The sequence below is a fragment of the Pinus tabuliformis genome, chromosome 2_2, assembly GCF_031772625.1.
Source record: "Pinus tabuliformis cultivar Carrire ecotype Pingquan chromosome 2_2, CPIR1, whole genome shotgun sequence".
Classification (NCBI taxonomy): domain Eukaryota; kingdom Viridiplantae; phylum Streptophyta; class Pinopsida; order Pinales; family Pinaceae; genus Pinus; species Pinus tabuliformis.
Genome location: NC_142300.1, coordinates 301922826 through 301944657, shown reverse-complemented (window position 1 = coordinate 301944657; position 21832 = coordinate 301922826).

Sequence of the window (21832 nt, the reverse complement as noted above, 5' to 3'; positions counted from 1 at the left end):
TGGAGCGTAACAACCAGAAAAAGAAAAAGGAGATCTCCAATCGGCGCAAAAGAACAAGAGGATAACTGAGAACTAACAGATCGCTATCTTAACAATCCTCTGTATCGTTGATATCGCCAACTCGGCTATTATAAGAAGGGGTAGCACTGTTAGCTTGGGGAAGGAGAACTATTGTTATTTTTATGAAATTCTTCTTGGTACTTGAACTTTGATCATCGACTCTCTTTGAAGAGTGATTCACTATAACTCTGTTTAATGTTCAATATATAAATATGGTTGTCGTTCTACCGTTGATTCTAGAGTAACCTTAAGCAGTGAGTCCCTGGAGGCTAAGGGCCTGGCCCTGGTGGATCACTTGCTCTTGTACCATTATTTCTGATTTATGTGTGGTTTGATTTCTTCCATTTACTCTGTTCAGTAATCTGATGTGCTTTACTGTTTTACATATAGGCTTTGTTATATATACCTGACTAAGTAGTATTATTATTGCGACAAGAATGCTATGTTATTCATTCTAACTTTATATCACATTGTTGTTCCTTTCGACAATTGATATAACATTGCTGTTCCTTACAGATTTCCATTTGATTACAGATTAATAGTGTTGTATGTTCCTAAATCGGTACTACTGTATGGTTCATTCTTAAATTGTGATTGTTGTTCATTCAGGATTGTTGTTCCATTGTGATTGCAATTGTTGTTACTTTATAGCTGTGATTCATGCTTATTGTATCGAAGCTCAGATTACTGTTCCTTTTAATTAAGTGTGTCACGTGTTTAATCTAGTTTGCTATACATTCATATTTGATCTAGGTTGCTATTCTATATTTTATTTCTGTTAGTCCGCTGCTCCATTTCTATTTGCTACTCAATTCAAAGGCTATTACTTACTTCCTGTAGGTTATAATTTTCATTCATTTCCATAGGTTAAGGTTTTGTTGTTCAATCCTGTTTATAGAGATAGTTTTTGTTCCATTTCTTGTCATTTAAAGTTATCATCGCTTTGGTGTGCAAAAGTTCTGAAGCTGTAGTGAACATTGACATATGTTTTCCAGTTCCTAGATTGATGATACTTTCTTTGAGTGCTTTTTGATTGCATCAGTTTATAGAGGGAAGAGTTACCATTACTTACCCTTGACTGATAAATTGTTGTAGCTTTCTGAACACATGATTTGAGTCTTAGGTTTCTTTTTGCAAGTAGATTTTATTCCAAGCATCCGTTTACTCTTGTATTTAGAGCACTATGATACTAGCATTACTCTGACAAATGACTGCCTCAAACTGAGTACACTCTTTGAGATAACAAATTGTTCTTGGATTGACAATTAATGTAGGGTAAATAAAGGTGAAAAAGACCCTTTTTACTGCTTGACATTTTGGCGTCATTTCCGAGGAAGAGTGTACCATTTGTTTCTTTTCTAGAGTAGCGTAAGAACCTGTTAGGAGAGAATTGGGTTTTAAAAACGGAAGGTAAGAACCTGCGTATGGAGCATGTAATATCCCTGCTCCCCTACCCACTTTCCTGTAGATTTCTTGCTATTTTTTTGGTAGAAATTAGCATTTTATTTGTGTGCATGACTAAGCAGAAAAATCCTGAAAAGAATCCTAAACCTCTACCCAAGCCTGATAAAGCTAAGGGGTCGGTGACCCTTGGCCGATCAACCTTTATAGACGAAATACTTAAGAAAACAGAATCTTAGCCTTCAGTAGGATCTAGAAAAGTTACTTCTAGACAACCTACTAGTTCCTTTCAGGCCACAGGATCACCATCTGTAGCCTTTGCTGAGGTGCATAGTCACACCGAAGAGTAAGATTTTCAAGAAATTGAGAATTCTAGCCCAAAATCATTGCAAGAAGGGAACCTTAGCAACCTCTGTGAAGGGAGAGGAGAAACTGGGGAAACTTAAGAACCAAGATCTCCTCTTGAAACAATTCTACCATTAAGCAGCCTAGATAAGGGAAGTGCTGAAAAAATCATCCATAACGAAGTTGAAGAACCTCAAGAACCAAAATCCCCCCAGACATTAGGAACTCTCATCATCCCAGATAAAGGAAGTGTTGTTAAGGCCATTCCTGTTGAAACCAATCCCCCTCGTCAACCTAGGAATACCCTTCTAGACATCCCAGAAGATTATTGGCACATATTTTACCAAATGGCCCAAAACCAACCAAACACCCAAACTTTACACTACAATATCCCATTGTAGACACTGAAACTAATGCTCCTAAGAAAGCAATTCCTCTCCAGCATATCCCTACATTCCATGGCCTTACATCAGAAGATCTAGATGCATTTTTGTTTGAATTTGATGTGCTGTGTAGAGGTTATGACTATACTACCGATCCCCAGAAACTAAAATTATTTCCCTCTACATTAAAAGGGGCTGCTTTAAGATGGTTTATGGGGTTGGGTGGTGGTGTTATAAATAACTAGGATAAAATGAAAGAGTCTTTTCTAAAAAAATATCAGGATTATTGCAGGTCTAGAGAGTTAAAAGATGAAATATTTCAGATGGTAGCTAGACCAAATGAAACATTAGAAGAATATGTTAAGCATTTTCAATATAATCTTCAAAGATCTCCTTATGCATCATTATCCTTACCTGATAATATATTAACAACGTTAATTAGAGGAATGAAGGAATGATGGATTGAAACACTAAATATTATGGGAAAAGGGGATATTTATCAGGAAAATTTTGCTGACATTATTAATTTATATATCAGGATTTCAAGAGACAGCACAAGACTAAAACCAGCAGAACATGATAGGTTTGCAAGGGATAACAAAATTTCCGTAGAAGGAGTAACTCGCACAGAAATTGGAAATTTATTAGAAAATTTCAAAACCGACATATTAGGGACTCTGACAATGCAACTTGATATTATGCAGGCCAAGCAAAAACAAGCAGAGGCAGAACAAAATTTGGCAATCTTCTGTCCCAGATGCAGAAAGAAACACAGCCACAAAGAGTGTCCGTTAGATGCAGTTCAAGTTTGCGCCATTTGTACAAAAGACCATTCTACAGAAAGTTGTCCCTGACTTCCTGGATTGAAAGCAGTCTACAAGGAAGCAGAAGAAGAGCCAGAACCAGTGTACCTACTTAATTAGTGTCGTCAATGGCAGCCGCGACAATCAGGTATGTTCTCCGATCTAGCTTCTTTTTTTAAGCCTCCACAATATCATGCTCAGCAATATAATACTATGTGGCAAAATCAACCTCCATTATCAAATTGGTCACAACAACCATTTCCTTCATCATCACCATGGCCGAATCAAGCAAGTCAACCTAATTGGCTGAATTTTCCCTATGCCCCACCACATTGGCAAAACAATATATATCCAGCGCAACGGTCCCCTCCTACTTCAAAGAGTCAAGCCTGGTAGACAAACTGGCAAAGACCGATGAATCAACCAATAAGAACCATTCCTCTCCCTCAACCTACACTGCCAGCACTACAACAAAACCCCTAGTCTAACTTAAGACCGCAACTCCTAGCCCAACCCAACCCTAATCCGAATAACAGACCAGTCTAATCCATTCAAATAATTGAAACACCGGAGATAGAAACCAATCTAAGGGAGTGTAATGACCTTCAATTAAGATCTGGACACATCATAGAAATAGAGGGAGATAAAACCGCTCAAGTTGAAAACCAGTTACCTATAGAACAACCACTGCAAGAAGAGGATGTGATCAGACAACAAACTCATGATCAAGTAATAACATATTCTCCTCCATTCGCAGAATGATTAACTATACCTCGACCTATACAACATCCTAATTTTGACATTCTGGGAGAACTTAAAAATCTGTACATAAAAATTCCACTCCTCCAAGCCATCCAAGACATCCCAATATATGAAAAAACCATCAAATAGCTATGTATAAAAAAACCGAGGAGAATAACAAATAACCCAACAGTCCAAGTAGTTGGCACCTTATCTGATCTATTATAAAGAAAATAAACACCCGTTAAATATGAAGACCGAAGAAATCCAATAGTAACAGTACAAATCAATGGACAAACTTTTGAAAATGCCTTAGTTGATTTAGGGGCTGCAATTAATATCATAACAACCACCACTTGTCAAAAAATGCGCAATACATTAGTAGAACCAACTTCTACTTTATTAGAACTGGTTGACTGATCTGTGGTTAGGCCAGAAGGCACACTACATGATGTCATGGTATCCGTTGATTCCTAGGAGTATCCTGCCGACTTTCTGATAATAAACCCCAAAAAACGACTTGATGGACATCCATTGATTTTAGGCAAATCTTGGCTTGCAACCACTGACGCTTATATTGGCTGTTGACAAGGCAACATGACCATAACTAGAGGAGCTAATATCAAGAATCTAGCCTTCTATCCTCCAGCCCAGCCAAGTGTCACAATAATGAAAACTAACAAACATCCTGTATTATACCTCACTGAAAATATTAGATCCCCATTAACCATAGAAGATGCCCTCGATTTCAAAGATCAAACAGAGGATGATGTCATTAACAACTTTCTTAGACAGAATAAATATAGATTCCACATACAATTTCATATGATAGAAGCAACATTTGATAATGAATTAGAAGAAGATCGTCTCAAAGACACTCACGATCAAACAATACCTACTACCTCTGTATCAAATAGCAAAATTGTAGAAATTGAGCTAGGAAAAACTTTAAACATTAACGATCAACTTGACTCTGCAACAAGAAGAGAAGCTAATCCAGCTACTGAGAAAATACAAAGAAACATTTGCATGGGATTATCTTGACATGAAAGGAATCGATCCCCAGTTATGTACACACCACATTTACATAGAAAAGGATGCAAGACCTATTCGCCAACCACAAAGGAGACTTAACCCTCATCTAAAGGACATTGTAAAAGCTGAACTTCAAAAACTTTTAGATGTGAACTTTATTTACCCTATCTCTGATAGCAAATGGGTCTCTTCGCTTGTAGTGGTGCCAAAGAAGAATGGAAAATGGAGGATTTGTGTAGATTATAGAGAGCTAAATAAAGCAACACAAAAATACCACTTTCCCCTTCCATTCATTGACTAGGTATTAGATACGTTAGCGGGAAAGAAATTATTTTCTTTCTTGGATGGCTTCAGTGGATACAATTAGATACAGATTGCCCCTGAAGACCAAGACAAAACTACTTTTACCTGTCCTTGGGGAACATTTGCCTACATAGTTTTACCTTTTGGCTTATGCAATGCCCCTGCCACATTTCAAAGGGCTATCCTCATCATCTTTTCGGATATAATAAATGAATGGCTTGAAGTATATATGGATGATTTTACACCATATGGAGATGATTTCGACCCAGCATTGGAGACACTAGAAAAAGTGCTACAGCGATGCATTGCCACCAGGCTCTGTCTGAGCCATGAAAAATGCTATATGATGATGACTGAAGGACTTATTCTGGGCCATTATATTTCAACAGCTGGAATACAGGTAGATGGACCAAAATTCAAATAATTTTGTTAATACCTACTACTACCACTCAGACAGAGGTACACAGTTTTCTTTGATTTTTTGGTTATTACAGAAGATTTATAGAACATTTTCTCATATTGCTGCACCTTTATATGGACTGACAGGGAATGTTGACTTTGTGTGGACAGAAAAATGTGATCATGCTTTTGAGGATCTGAAAAATCTTGTGTCAATAGCCCTAGTACTCCAAGGACCAAATTGGGACCTACCATTTCAAATTTCATCAGATGCTTCAGACACAGCTATTGGAGCAGTCCTTGGGCAGGAAGAAGATAAAAAACCATATGAAATTTATTATATTAGCAAAAACTTGTCTCTTGTTGAATTGAACTATACTGTCACTGAAAAAGGAATTTTTAGCTGTAATACATGTTGTCAATAAATTTAGGCATTATATCACTGGATATCCTGTTATTTTATATACAAATCACTCTGCCATAAAATATTGAGCGAATAAACCAATCACAAATGGTAGAGTAACTAGATGGCTAATTTTATTGCAAGAATTCGATATCACAATAAAGGACCGACTGGGAAAAGAAAATCTTGTAGCTGATTTTCTCTCACGAATGCCAAAACCAGTGGATGTAGAAACGGTCAAAGATCAATTCCCAGATGAACATTTGTTCGCTATCATTGTTAAAACACCTTGGTATGCCGATGTTGCAAATTATTTAGCAGTAGGAAAATTACCGAAACATCTGACCCCCAATGAACGAAAGCAAATTGTCTAGCGTAGTACTTGATTTTCTTGGATTGGGGGCTACTTGTTTCATACAGGGGAAGATATGCACATCAAGAGATGTGTCCGTGAAGATGAAATTTTTGACATCTTGAAAGCTTGTGACGACAGACCATGTGGTAGACATTTCGCAGATCGGAGAATTGGTCACAAGGTGTTACAACCAGTGTATTATTGGCCCATGATCTTCAAAGATGCAAAGAAGTTCATTCAAGCTTGTGACAACTGGCAAAGAGCAGGACGCTCTGGATAGGCTAATGAAATGCCTCTGAACCCACAACTAGTTATTGAACCATTTGAACAATGGGTGCTTGATTTTGTTGGTCCAATTAACCGATCATCAAATTAGAAAACATATATTCTTGTAGCAACAGAATATGTTACCATATGGGTTGAAGCAGAGGCATTGCCGAGAGCTACAGAGGATTCCATCATATAGTTCCTATTCCACATATTTGTGCAATATGGCCTCCCAAGAGATATAATTATGGATGGAGGACCATAGTTTGCTGGTAATAAAATTGTTGCAACACTAAAAAACTATCATATTCAGCATAAAATTACTACTCCATACCACCCACAGGCAAATGGTCAAGTAGAAAGCACGAATAAAATAATAGAAGCAATATTGACAAAAACCATTGCGTCACACAGATGCGATTGGGCTGCAAGACTGCTAGAAGCATTGTGGGCATACAGAACAACATGGAGAAGTACTACCAGTTATTCACCATACCAGCTAGTATTTGGAAAGGAACCCATCTTTCCAATAGAATTTGAAATACAGACACTGCGAATAGCACAAGAAGTCGGTCTAGATTTAGACGAGGCCCAGATTAATAGATTACAGCAGATCAATGAGCTAGATGAAATCAGGCTCTCTGCCCTTCAACATAATGCATTAATCCAACAACAGCGAGCCAAATGGCATGATTCCCTCATTAAAAGGAAAGTTTTCCATGAAGGAGATTGGGCGCTCCTATACGATTCCAGGTTTCAAGATTTTCCGGGGAAACTTCAGACTCGCTCGCTGGGACCATATGAAATCCAGAAGGTATATGATAATGGAACCATTACTCTAACCACCATTGATGGATCTAGACATACCTTTAAGGCAAACAGCCACCGAGTTCAACTATACCGCAAACCACTTACTCGGGAATCCTTCTACTAGCAACTCCGCGAAGACTCCGACATGCAGATTCTCGTTGAGGAGGAGAAATCTTCTTCACCTTTGGTTCATTGAGTAATTCGACTACTCTTACACATTGTACATAATTCTTTTGTTTTGTATATATTTTTGCAGTTTACACTTTGTTGTTCCTTTTGAAAGGAATAACATTTTCACCACTTTGTTGTTCCTTTCTCAAGGAACCGCACTTCTATACTTTGCTGTTCCTTTCAAAAAGAACAACATTTCACCATTTTGTTGTTCCTTTTTCAAGGAACAACACTTTCGCACTCTACTGTTCCTTTCCAAAGGAACAACATTTCCGCCGTTTTGTTGTTCCTCTTCAGAAGGAACAACACTTGCATTTTTTTGCTGTTCCTTTTCCCAAAGGAACAACATTTCTCGATTTTTGTTGTTCCTTTTTCCGAAGGAACAACATTTTCATTTCCTATTGTTCCGCTTTCTGAAGGAACGACACATTTTCGTTTTCTACTGTTCCTTTTCCCAAAGGAACAACATTTTTGTTTGCTGTTCTTTTTTTTTACGCCGCATTTTTTTTTTTTCTGCTGTTCCTTTTTCGAAAAGTCAAATTTTTTGCATTGTTTTGCTTGCGCTTGTTTTCTTTGCTACTGTTCTTCCTAGTGCACAACAGTTTCAAGTTTTTCTTTCTTTTCGCTTGTGATTTTGTGCATAGTACTTGTTTTATCTTTTTCTTCTTTGTGTGTTTTATCATTCGGATCACTTCTGAAACACATCTATACACCTATGCAATGAATATAAGAACTAGAGGATACTGAAATCAACAAATTACATAAAAATCACTATCTTTACAAGAAATTTCTCTGAATTGATAAGAGAAAAGAGGAAAGGACACAACTATTGATCATCTTGTTGTCACTATTCTACTAATACCGATATGATTGGTTATCTTTATCATGATGGTTCCTCCTAGATTCCAATAATCTTCTTTGATCATTATTAAGGAGTAAGAACAAAGGGCATATTTTTCTATTGAGATGTTAAGACTTCTTCCACCATCCCTACTCTTAAGGAGTGATGAACCACCCTTTGTGTATAAATAGGAAAAGTACTTTATAAAAGAAAAAATAAAAAGAAAAATGTTTATATAATTTGTTAACATGGTTTTTCAAATGAAGTATAGGGGGTCTCATTGAGAGCCAGCCTACCATGATCATAAGGAAGAAAGTGAAGTGGCATTCCCACTATGGCCACCACACCAGGGATATGATCCAAGGGGCACATCAGAAAAATTAAAAAGTCCTTGGAATAGGAGGTCTCATCATGAGCCGGCCTACCCACCTTTCACTCCTTCCTAGTGAATGGAATTATGATTTATTTGGTTACCAAGCCAGCATAATGGCCTCCATTTTGACATTCCACACCACTTTCCTAAGCATACACAAAGGACCATGGTTCCATGGGTGAAATAAACAACTTTGTCAAGGTTATGGACACCTGTGGCCAACAAAGCTCTGTTGATGGTATTGAAGTCACATTCTTTATACACCAATAGTAGTGATGAATCCCTTCTTCTACCTTTGTAATGAATCAAATAAGATTATGAACATAATTCCTCCGAACCTTTAATACATGAAATATATTACAATCAATCATGACAGAAAAATTTGATTGTGACTGCATTGAACGTTTTGTGCACGTCAGCTGTCCTATCCTCCAAATCTCGCATCATGTCACGACATTCTCTTATTTATTAAGCGATTCTATTATATATCTCGATTTTGGCAATCTATTCATTCTTGTAAACATGGCATCTCGGTATACATTATTCCTCTTTGACTCTATACCATGTCAGTCCTGCATGCTCCTCCCTCATTTGACGGCCGAGGACGGCCTATCACATTGCAGGGGGGAGCAGGTGACCTCATAATTCATTGGCATACGTGTCAGTTTATCATTTGGAGAACTTTTACTTGGGAATAGCAAGGCTTAATGGTATATTGTTTTCCAATTTTCATGGCTTGCTGTTTCAAAGTTATTTCCACGTTATGCTCTGCAACAATTAGCAATAATTTGAAACTTGAACAAGCTTGTTGTTCCGATATTTTCTCTGTGGTTGCTAACAGCTTGAACAGCCTGCTGTTCCATTGCCATCTCTGTGTTTTTACAGTGTGCTAAGCATGGGAGGAAGATCAATTCATAGAGAACCACAAGTGTTGACAGTCTTTGATGCCGCACGAGAAATCCTAACAAGGGCAGGATGGATAGTTTATCTCAATCATCTACAACTATCCAACGAGATTGTGGAAGTTGAATTTTTGTAGAACCTGCAAGAATATCACTCCACAGTAAGAGGGAGACAGATAGCAGTCACCGATGACATAATTGCAAAGGTTTCGGGACTGCCAACCACTGGATCTGTGTGGACCCTGAAGAAGGTAAGACTGTGAGTTGCCATCAAAAACTTCCAGGATGAAGGTCAGAACCTGACTCGAAGTGGAAAGGGTGTTCTACTAGCAGCCTTGGGAGAACCATGAGTAGAATTAGCAAAGATCATCCAGAATTACATCACCTGTGAAGGCAGAAAAGATGTGGTAAGACCACACTACCTCAAGCTTTTAGCTATATTAAAACACAAATGCACTGTGAATTTTCCTGCATTTTTAAATTCTTTATTACATGATGTTGCCCGAAGCATGAAGAAATATCGTCACGTAGAACTGTAGTAAGTCATCACGGGTTGATACGATTGATAGTTAGCTACAGTCTTGCTTAGCAACAGAGCAGCTGGGAAGAACTAATTTTTACAATAGATGGGGGACTGGCTTTGCCAACCCCCAAACAAAAGCATGCTGCAAGTACATCGAATAGACTATTGAAATGAAGGAAATCCGTTAGATTGGCATGGATTAGAGGGAGGATAGAAAATTGCCAAGGGAACCCAAACGAAAGCATGCTGCAAGTACATCGAATAAACTGTTGAAACGAAGGAAATCCGTTAGATTGGCATGGATCAGAGGGAGGCTGGAAAATTCCCAAGGGAACACCTGTCAACCAGTGGAGATAGATGATTCAGAGGATGAGCAACCCCTGCAATTGGAAAAGGAGAGAATGCAAGGGAATTGAATGATGAGGAAGAAACAGAGGGAGAGACCGAGCAATTTGGTCAAGCGGAAGAAGAAATAGAGCAACGTGAGGAAAGCCCGTTGCAAAATCCGCTACGAGAAGATGAATTGCTCAGATTCTAGCCAATATGGGAGAATATACTCAACCTCTCCGCCCACTAAACCTCCACACCGAAGAAGAACCACATGAGCACTCTGTTCATGATAAGAGTGCATTCGAAGAGTTATGCAACGAGGAAGAAGAAGAAGAGAATCACTGTGGCCATGATGAAAGTGCATCTGGAGAGAAAAATGATGAGGATGAAGAAAAGGAACAATTTGTTCCAAGTCAGAATACATTGGACAAATTTTATGAAGAAGAAAAGGGGGAAGAAGAAGTTACCTAGGAGATTGTAGAGCAAGCTAAGGTTTCTACCCCCGAACAACCCGATCAGCAGAATAATGAGGAAGCACCCCAAGAGGAAGATCAGGAAATTGGTCAAGGAGAAAGTCTAGACCCGAATAAGCGAATGGCTATTCCTTCCAATAAAATGGAAGAAATCAAAAGATTATGAAAGGAACAACAAAGACTGCTTAATGTAATAGCGTGACTTCGATAACAAATCAGGATTCTAAAGATGGGGAAGAAAGCAAAAAGGACCCCGATGGTAAAGCATGCAACCACTATGACGAAACCCCTTAGGAAAAAGGTTAAGAGGACTCAGGTCCAACCTGTCATTCAAAATCAAAAGGAATAGCATTCAGCTGCTACCCATGTTGAAATACAAACAAATAACATAACAACCTGTGACAAAGAAATTCAGACAGTGGCACAGTCCTCTGAGGAAATTCGAACCATAACTACGGAACAATGCAATAAGAAGATTCAAGTGAACCTCCTGCTTACAACTACCATGTGGGATAGTGATCCGAGGACAATAACCCTGCGAGAGTGTTTGATGCAAGCCCAACAAGCAGTAGAAAAACTTATAGAACAAATTGTCTCTCGAGAAAAGTATGAAGAATTACAACAGCAGCTAAGGGATGTCAATTTATCTGAAAGTCGGGATTTTGAAGGATGGTGAAAAGAAGAAGAAAGCGTCGCAAAGGTAACTCATAGGCTAGATGTAGTCATCAAACAAATGGATACCTTATGCTATTTGTATACTGACGTCCTAGCATGTAGAGCACCTGCTAAGAATTATGCTTTGTTTTTAAGGGAAAGATATTTGCAATTGAAAATTAAAGCTGTTAAAGCAGGGGCCCCTATAGAAATAAACACTATTGATGACTTCATAAATTGTTGTAAGCACTATGGGGTGAAGGTTCAGAGATTATTATGCGAATTCTATTTGCACAACCTTGTGTTAGATCAGGAAATAGAGCAGAATCCCAACCCTTTCGTTGGGGATGTCCAATTGCAAGCATTTATTTCGTTTGGAGTTAATCAAATAAAATGGCTTAAAGCCTATAATGCCTTCCAAAGACAAGAAAATGGATTAGACTTATGGGTGAGAGCTGAGCCTAGAGATCCATTATAGTTATGGAATAAACATAGGAACCCAATGAGGACTCTGGGCATGATTGAAGCATTAGGACCCATTCATATAGCAATCAATCGACAAGGGATATAATACTTCTTTACCATCAAAGACCTTGCCATGACAGTTGCTAAATTTCGATATCAGACTTCTAATCTGAATATCCAACACAGGGAACCATTTAACTATGAGAACTTTAAGTTAGCTGGTGATCACTTGAGCCTCTATGGTGATCTTATCTTGAGGGAAGGGCCATCTTGGTTAGGTTGTAGGTTCCAAAGTCCAGTCATTTGGCATCCTGCACCAGGATACCAAGCCTTATACGAAATGTCTGAGGGCAAAACACGACATCTTTTTGAGCACCTAGCTAAGAATCATGGCTGTAGACCTCCTCATGAGATCTCGTCTTCAGCCTACTGTTGGCATTATGGCTAAAGTGTTGTCCTTGATGGCAACCCATTCTGGTGATAGATCACAGTACTTCAAGTCAGCAGCAGAGATTGATGATCAGCTATCAAATATTGAAGAAAATAAGGGGTACGCAGGTACACCTTACATAAGGTGCGTACACGCAGGTCGGTGTTACATAAAGTGCGTACATACCCGCAGTTATCCCGTTCAGGAGGTGCGTACCCCCAGTGCACACATTTCAAGGCAAAGAAATTCACACGTGGGGTTTCTTATGTTTAACCTTTGGTATTTAGCCGACGGTATTTGTGTTATTATGGTGTTGGCCCGTGGTATTGATCCATGATTTGAGGAAGAGCTTTCCTATATAAAGCAAAGGAGATCATTTGGCTTGAGCATGTTTTGGGTTGAATATCTTATGAGGGCTAGATCTGAAATATTATGATCTCTTGGGAGTATGTCTAGATCTAAATAAGGCGAATCTACTGATGAATTGAGATCTCTTCGGCGCATGTTCAGATCTGTAGATCTGACTGTCTGGGTTATTTCTGAAGTCTTGAAATCATCTATGCCCGAAGGTACGCAGGTACAGTGAAAGAAAAGTGCGTACATACGCAGGAACGAAGAGTTTCAGGTGCGCCGGTACGCAGGCACAAAAGGGTTGCAGGTGCGGAGGTCCGCAGGCAGTTCAATGGATACAGTGCGCATGTAAGCAGGCGAGCAGTTGAGCAGGGTGCGTACGTAAGCAGGCGAGCAGTTGAGCAGGGTGCGTACGTAAGCAGGCGAGCAGTTGAGCAGGGTGCTTACGTAAGCAGGCGAGCAGTTGAGCAGGGTGCTTACTTCTCTTAAAATCTTTGTTTATCATTGCTGTGTTCTGGGTTTGGTCCTATTATTGTTGATCTGGTTACTACAGTTGACTGGGTGATTCTCTTATACTTGATGATCATTTGATGCTTATGGATCCAGTTTGAAAATTTATGAAAAGTGGTCCTTGTAAGAAAAGAAGTAGGGGGTTGTAGCTCCCTTCCAGGAGAGACTGGAAAACGAGAGAGAGAGTTGTAGCTCTCTGCAGGTTGCAGCCTGCGTACTGGTAAATGACTGCACCAGTACATAACCATTGTAAAATGAGTTTCTAATTTGAAAGAAGATAGAGACATATTGCAGCAGGTGGTTTTCAACCACATTGGGTTTCCACCTTACATCTTGTGTTCTTTGGTGTGACTATCTGTTTTCATTGTTCATGTTCATTATTTTATGGTACTGACACGCATAAATAATACAAGGAACAAATAAGGAAGATTTATTAAAAGAGTTAGATAATACTGATTCACCCCCCCCTCTCAGTATTATTTCCAACACCTACTCCCTCACCACCTTGCATGTCAACTACAATGCTTTCATGAGGCCATTGTTTTCGGGAAAAGTGTCTATTCAGAACGACCCTATCCCACAGGGTTGTGACAGTGACCTTAGAAACAGACAAGGAAAACTACTCTTGTATTCTTCTTTATGAACTATAAACGAAGATGATTAAGATGAACCGACCTGTGTCTTGCGCTAGTTGTTCGATCCAATCTATCCTCTCTTTGCCAGCTTCCACCGATCTGCTCCCTCACTTGCCCAGCGTCACCAAGTTCCTGCAAGTTCACAGAAGAGAGAAACCACACAAAGACATAGATTTATGTTCATAAAAAGCTTAGGATCAGATTTAAGCTAAACATACAAATATAACACACATCAGATATACAAGCATGTAGGAGAAACTCAAGTAGTTTTATTGACAAAACAAGAAGATCCAGGAGGAGTTACAACTGATGAGTCCTGATCCAGCATCATCCTCCCAGCATAGAATCCCTTCTTCACCTCCAACAAAGCATAAATCACCCAATACTCTGATGTCAATCACAAAACCAACAGCAATTCTCTGCAATATACAAAATTCCAGCCTCCTGGATCTCTTGGTGAGGGATCCATATATAGATGTATGCAAAGAGGATGAGTCATCCCATGAGTTGATTAGTGGCTTCTCTTTGTCAGTTCTTGCTTCCACTTGGAGACTGAGAGCCTCTTACTCATCACTGGTCGAATTCAGTGAGGCAAGTGTCATTGGAGAAGATTCTGGAAGCTTCCATTGTCTCTCCACCTCGTTGAATGACTCTGCCACTTGTCATTTCCCACTCAACGCACCCTGGTAGTACATTCAAGTGCGTTTCAATGCACCTAGCCAGTGTATTTGGGTGCTTTGCAACGCAGCCAGCTAGTGGAGCATCTGAATTGATCCTGATTTGACTAGTTTTGAGCAGTTTCTGGTGGAGAACTTCTGGGAGAAGCTGTAATTTGTTGGCCTTGTTTCTTTAGGAGCTGGAACAACATCTTTAGGGACTTAGGATCCCTTGGTTTATGGACATTCCATGCTTATAGCTGTAAGGCACAAAAATGTCTATAACAGTTGCCCCCTAAAGTATGAGGCTGTTTATCGGGTGAAATGCTTTATTAGGAGGATCCGAAGTTCTTCTGATGCTGGGGAGGAGACCTGTAATAAGATACAATACAATACATTATCTTCATACTATTTTCATGATCTAGCTGAGGCGAGCATTCCCATGCTCAACTTTATAAATTCATTTTTATGTACATAGGACAGACAATCGTCTGATGATAGACTGATGATTCTGATGAAGTCATCATCCTTTTGGTAGGATGATTATATGTGCTGCAATGCTGTACATGTCAAATGTTTTTATTTTTCCTGAATATATATCGCAGCCCGAATGGATGAAACTAGATCCGGGGTCTTCAATCTCATCCGATCTTCACTCGAAGTACAGGTCGATCCATGTGAGAAATGTTTTGAAGTCGAACATGGAAAGACATCGCTTGCGTACCAGTCGATGATGTAAACTGTTAACAAGTGCGAGAGGAATCACCGATAATGATAATGACCCTCAAGGTACTGCAGTACAATTCACGTGGTGTGAATAAAGGACTTGGCGTCGAACACCACGCAAAATCTTTCGGTCGAAGGTCATTGATGTATACCTGTCACCGGAAGTGAGAAACTTGCCATTGAGGCATGCAAGCTTCAAAGTACTGAATGGGGTGTTCCTAGATCAACTTCTTGGATAATGAGCTGATGTCGACAAGAAGCGATCCGTCAAAGGAGGGCCTTAATGAATCCCACATCAATGACACGGAATGGAGCAAATGATTTTGATGGAGGTGAAAACGATCTGATGATATATGGTTCAGGATGGTGGTCATGAAGGAATGAAGTATAATGTATGGTAGTGGATGGAACACGGGTGACTTGTCTGGATGACTTCTCTTGAACATGTCGGTGACACTTGTGTGATGGATAGGTAGCATTTACCCCAAATGTGGATGGTATGGCGTGACCATGGTGATGTGACCGGTGAATGAAACAACCCAACCCGACTCAAGCACGGAGTGGAAGTGTCATGTTCAAGAGCGACTTGCTACCAATAAAGTTTCTTTGAGTTTACTTCCCAATTTTTCCCCAGTCATTTCTGACCAGTACCTCTTTATTTTTGTCAAGCTTGAGGAGGATAACATATGCTTGTTCTATAATTTTCCCTTCGGGCAAACCCATCGCTATGTTTTAACGAGCCTAGCGATAGTGAAACTCGTTCTCGTCTAAAGACAAGTTTGTCGCTATTAATATTTTTAACGAGTTTAACGACAAAGATAACTCGGTCCTTTTCATTTTTAGAGAGTCTGAAAAGGTACGTAAAGGTAACTCTGAAATTCCTTTTTCGTCATCTAATCCCTTAAGTCCGAAAAAGTATAAAATAATACAGAAGGGATGAATTTTTGATAGTTTTAACAAGCCGAACAAAACAAGCGCTCGATCTTTTTGTGCAATAATCCCTCAGGTCCAAAAAGATTAAAATCTAGAGGAGGGATAGCTCTTCCTGTCGCTTTAACGAGCTGGAAGGCCAAAACTCGGCAATCTTTTCATATTTTACGAGTCAATTGAAAAGAGCTTAAAGAAGACTCGTCTTTTGAGGAACTAGTGATAAAATGGGTAGCAGCTAATTTCAGGTAAGGGTTGGAATTTTCCGTGGAAACCTTGATCAACTCTCTGTCAAAATATTTATGCTACTTTGCAGTAGAAAGTCCACTTGTGTAAGTGCCTTTCATGATGCATATTCATGTACATATATTAAGCTTTTCAAAACTAGAAAATTCGACCGCTATTACTCTAAAACATATAGTGAATTATACATAGATCATTCTGAAACAATCACAAAACTTTATCTGATATTCAATCATAATCAACAAGTAACCTCAACATTCTTCAATCAATAAATCCACAATCAAAAGATCATTTTTTAAACCTTGATCATCAAGAATACTTCATTGACAAAAAATACAAACACATCAGAATTGATAAAATTGATCAGCAACCCTTTCCTAAAAACCCTAATTTCTCTATGTGTTTTCTTCAGAGAATATCTGTGTGTGTATACACTTTTTTTAAACCAAACCCACATGTAGACAACCTAGTAGAAACATATCCACGTGTGTACACACCTTGAAGGCTATAAAAACCATGTACAAATATGCAAATTTAGATTCAAATCTTTGATGTAACATAGAACTTCAGACATACCTAAATCTCAACATACATAGAAAAATCATGTGTTAAGTCACCATCAACACAAATGAAATCAGCTTATAATCATCATTGTGATCTCAGATCTATTCGACCTGATCCATCATCAAACTTTTGTGTTCATACTTAGTTTAGATCAAGCAAAGCATTAATAGCCCATAACATGCATATTTGCTTCAGATGTAACTATTCATAAGATTTCCATCGCTTGCACACATTGCAGACATTTCATTGCATTGATCTTCATCACGTTATATAACTTAGCCTTTTTGAATATCACAGGTCAAAACCATACTCCAACCAATGGTTTTATTAGACGTGATCAAAACATCTATTATTGGGCTCAATACCACAGGGAAATATCATTTTAAGTGCCCTTGTTGTTTAGAATACCATGGTGTAGAAACTGTATGCGCCTTTTCTTCTTAAAAATGATGTGTGTACGATGCTTTTCTTAGTTGAACCCACTTATATTTCTTTAATTTACAACTCTATTTATCCTCTACCTCTAAAATTCTATGCCTTTTTCAAAACACTCTCTCACATCTATAAGCACATCCTATTTAAATCTTCAATAAGTAGGTTTCCATCAAGAGACAACTCATCAAGTAGGCTTCCACTCATCAGATAGGTGGCCATCAAGGAAAACTTCATCAGGTAGGTTGTGATTAAGGACAACAACTAATTCATAATACCAACATTGTCTCCCTTTATTAGGATGCGCTCAGCGCATTTCAAGAAGTTGTTTTTCTTGTTTCAATCAAAATTTTCTCAATTTTTTGCATGAGATTCACTCTAATGGTTCTTCTTGTTATGTTTCAGGTTTCTATCAAAACAAAATGTCTCTAATATGGTGATAAAGGGAACATAAGGAACAATATATGAATTCTACTAATGATCCAACCACCATCCAAACATTGAGAAACTATGGGCTTTTGAAATTCTTTTGGCTTCCTAGGATGAGGCAACAAATGGAGGTTTTAGAATATCTTGTTCGAGCATGGGATGTTAAGGCATAGGATTTCATGCTTGGAGCACATATGCTTACTGTAAAGTGGAAGATTTATATTTATTGATGGGTCTATAGGAGAGGTGCACATATCTCGTTATCATGCTTGAGGTGCCCATAACTCGTTATCATTATCAGTACACATTGTAGACCTCGATCCCAACCAACCAAAGATGGGAAAATCGAGATAAAGGGTGTGATATATTTTCCCTTGAGGACAATCATGTTTACTATTACTAGACTAGATGAGCATTCTAACTTGCATTTGGCTAACATGTCCCAAATGCAGTATTATTTAAAGTGCATAGAGCCAACAGTGTTCAACTAGAGAGAGGGAGTACTAACAAACATGAAAGAACAAATGAATAGGGAAAAGGATGGAGAGTTGAATAACTTTGGGTATGGTTCGATTTGGATTACATTTATCTTGGAGAATATTCCAGTACTCTGACCATATCATATCTCACTTGAGCTCCAACATATGAGAGTCTCATAGGTGAGGGGATGGGTGGATTACATGCCCAGACATCTAGGTCCATCATCTATGATCTTTACCCTAGTCTTCTTTCGATGGTTGCACATGTAACTCATTATGATTAAAGACTACCCATATCCAAAGATGGATTTCCATGGAGACCCAAAGATATTTCTTCTTGATGGAAAGAGATGGGGTTCCATAGGTTAAAAAAAACATTTTGATTATTTTTTGAGTTTTAAGTTTTACAATTTTTATATTTTTTTATGTATCCGAAGCTAACTGTCAATTTTTACATGCAGAAGTTGGACCCGTTCGACTTGTGGGTTCATCCTATATTCAATGTGATGGATATCCACAAAAGGAACCAGTTGGAGTACATTTTGTCGTAGCGGGATGAGAGGTATTGCAGGATCTTAATGTGGTCAAGACTCTTGCAGATATCTAGTGGAACGTGGAGAAACTAGGGTCGATCAAAAACCTATGAGACTACAACATCATATTCTTGGCATTCCTGGATGTATCAACCAACTACCGTGTAAGATTTCTTTCATAGTTTCTTTCTATCATGAGAATCATTAGGATTATTCTACTAGGACGTTATATAGTCGTATTTTGACTACATGTATATTTTTTGATGTGAAAAGTTGTGTGGCTATATGTGTCTAAGGCACAATTTTTTGTAAAACCAAACTTTATATATATATATATATATATACCTATGAATGTTCCTTATGCATTATGTTATTTTATTCAATGTATGTGATGTGAATTGAGTTGAATTCACATATCTCGTAAATGTCTGTCTAAAACATGATTTGCTAATGCATCTATCATTGTATTTATAGTTCTAGAAATGTGTTGATATTTGATATAATAAAAATTTCTTGCCAGAAGGTGAACCCTTAAGAACATAGTTATCAAAGTTGGACTTCTAAACTAAATAGACATTAGTCGAATGTAGTACTACAAGTTGTGAGTCAATTCTGATAATACTAGTACAAAATGGCTAATTAGTTACTAAAATAACAACTAAATTTTGCATATAAACAACTATTTTTCAGTTGGTGACCAATAGTATCTAATTTGGTACCTTATAATGTGACCAACTTTCAGTCATTTTCAACTTAGTCATTAATTGGTTGTCTAAATTTTATTGTCTAGTAGTATATTTAGTCATAGATTTGGTCATTAACTTAGTCATTAATTGCCACAATTAATGACCAAATATAGAACAAAATATATTATTATATTCTCACCTGAGAAAACCAATTAATGACCAAAGAAATATAGCCAAAATTTTGGTCATGTTATAAGATACTATAAATTAGCTGCTAATAGTCATATTTATGCAAATTTTAGTCATTGTTTGAAACCAATTAATGACCAAAGAAATATGAATAAATTTCATTCGTTCTATAAGACACTGCAAATTAGCTACTAATAGTCATATATATGCAAAATTTAGTCATTATTTGTAATCATAAATTTATCATTTGCAATAGTGATTTATTTATTTTTGGTAGTTTCATATTCATTATATAAATGACTGATTAAATAGTCTATATTCATTTCAATTACTTTCATTAATAATCATTATAAATGAATAATTTATTCATATGTTAATTTTATTTTTATTCATCATTAATCAATATAAACTACTAATTTAGTAGTTTAGATTGACTTTATGTGCTTATTATTTATCAATGTAAATTAATTAGTATGATTTTGCAACTAAATTAAAAAAAAAGTCATACAATGTGCATGTTCATCTAATATGAAAAGACAAAGTTACATATGTTAATTACAATACTAAATAATATAATGTGAAACTATAAATAATTTCAACCTCAAGTTATATTATATAAAATTTCAAGTATTAAAATATGAGTTTCCAAATTAATATTGGTTCGACTACATTTTACACATGAAATGTTGTTTCATCACTTCAAAATCATCCCAAGGCATTACACGTCAATTCACTAACTCGAAAGATTTGACCATCAGTTTGTATGTGTGTGTCTCATTTACAATATTAACTTTAAGGTTATCTCTTCTTTCTCTCTTTCTACATTTGTCGCTCGAGTGCTATTTTCATCAAATTTCTTCAATTTTTTCACCTTACTAACAATAATAATTTTCTCTTCCAAAAATGAAAGAATAAACAAAGAAAATTATAAGGCATGAAATACGATGAACACTAGAATATAAACTAAAGTAAATTATAAATTATTTATACACCGTATACCTCAACATCAGTAATGTCTACCAATTTTCTCCAGAAAAGCAAGAAACTCGAACAAGTTTTCTTCAGTGGGGAAATAGTGGCCACCACGTGGCTAGATGACCTATATAAACAAAGAAAATAAAATGTCATCATATGAAGGAACACCTTTGAAACATACCATTCAATCTTCAGTAAAATCTTAGCCACAATCATGATAACTAAGTTACAAGCTAAAAAGCTCAGGTTGTAGATAACTTCTGAAAACAAGTGGGAAGAAAAAGAAAACCTATAATAAATAATGTATGATGGTTGGTTGGTAAATTGCATCATAGAAGAAACAAGAGTCATGTGGTGGCAATGTCACATCTTTTGTTTTTTTTTTCACACTATCACTAGGTGGTTTTTGTTTATTGTGCAAGAATGAAATAAGCCAATGTGTGAACTTTTAGGTGTTTTTCATGTAGCAGAATGTTGGGACCATTTTGAATAAAATAATTTATTAAGAGCATAAAATCCTTTTAAATTAAGTGCAAGAGTGATACACACTAAATATCAAGTCCTAATATTGTTCCTTGTAAGTTATCTGTCTCTAGTGTTACAAGGTTCATGGTTGGCTTTAAATAAAATATGAGTTAAATTCAAAACATATTAATGATTTGGTTGAATGTAACTCCAAGGTGCTACCTTGTCTAGGTTTTAATGGTGGTCTTCAACTTTTTAAAAATATAATTTTAATAATCGAGGAATCCAAGAAGAAAAGGGTGTTTCAAATTTATTGTTGGTATGTACACATAGCCTTTATTACTTCCACCACCATTGGAATCCAATCTATCCAAACAAAATAGAGAAAAAATCTCGAAAAAGGAAAAAAAATTATTTATTTCCCCATATCTTAAACATCAAAAGCATTCTAGAACATGCCAAAACATATTTCTTTAGTATGGCTCTACAAGTTTGCCAAAAATTATGTTTGCATATACCACTAGCAACCCCAGTTCCTCCTCAATTCGTAAGAGCTGCAAAGGTG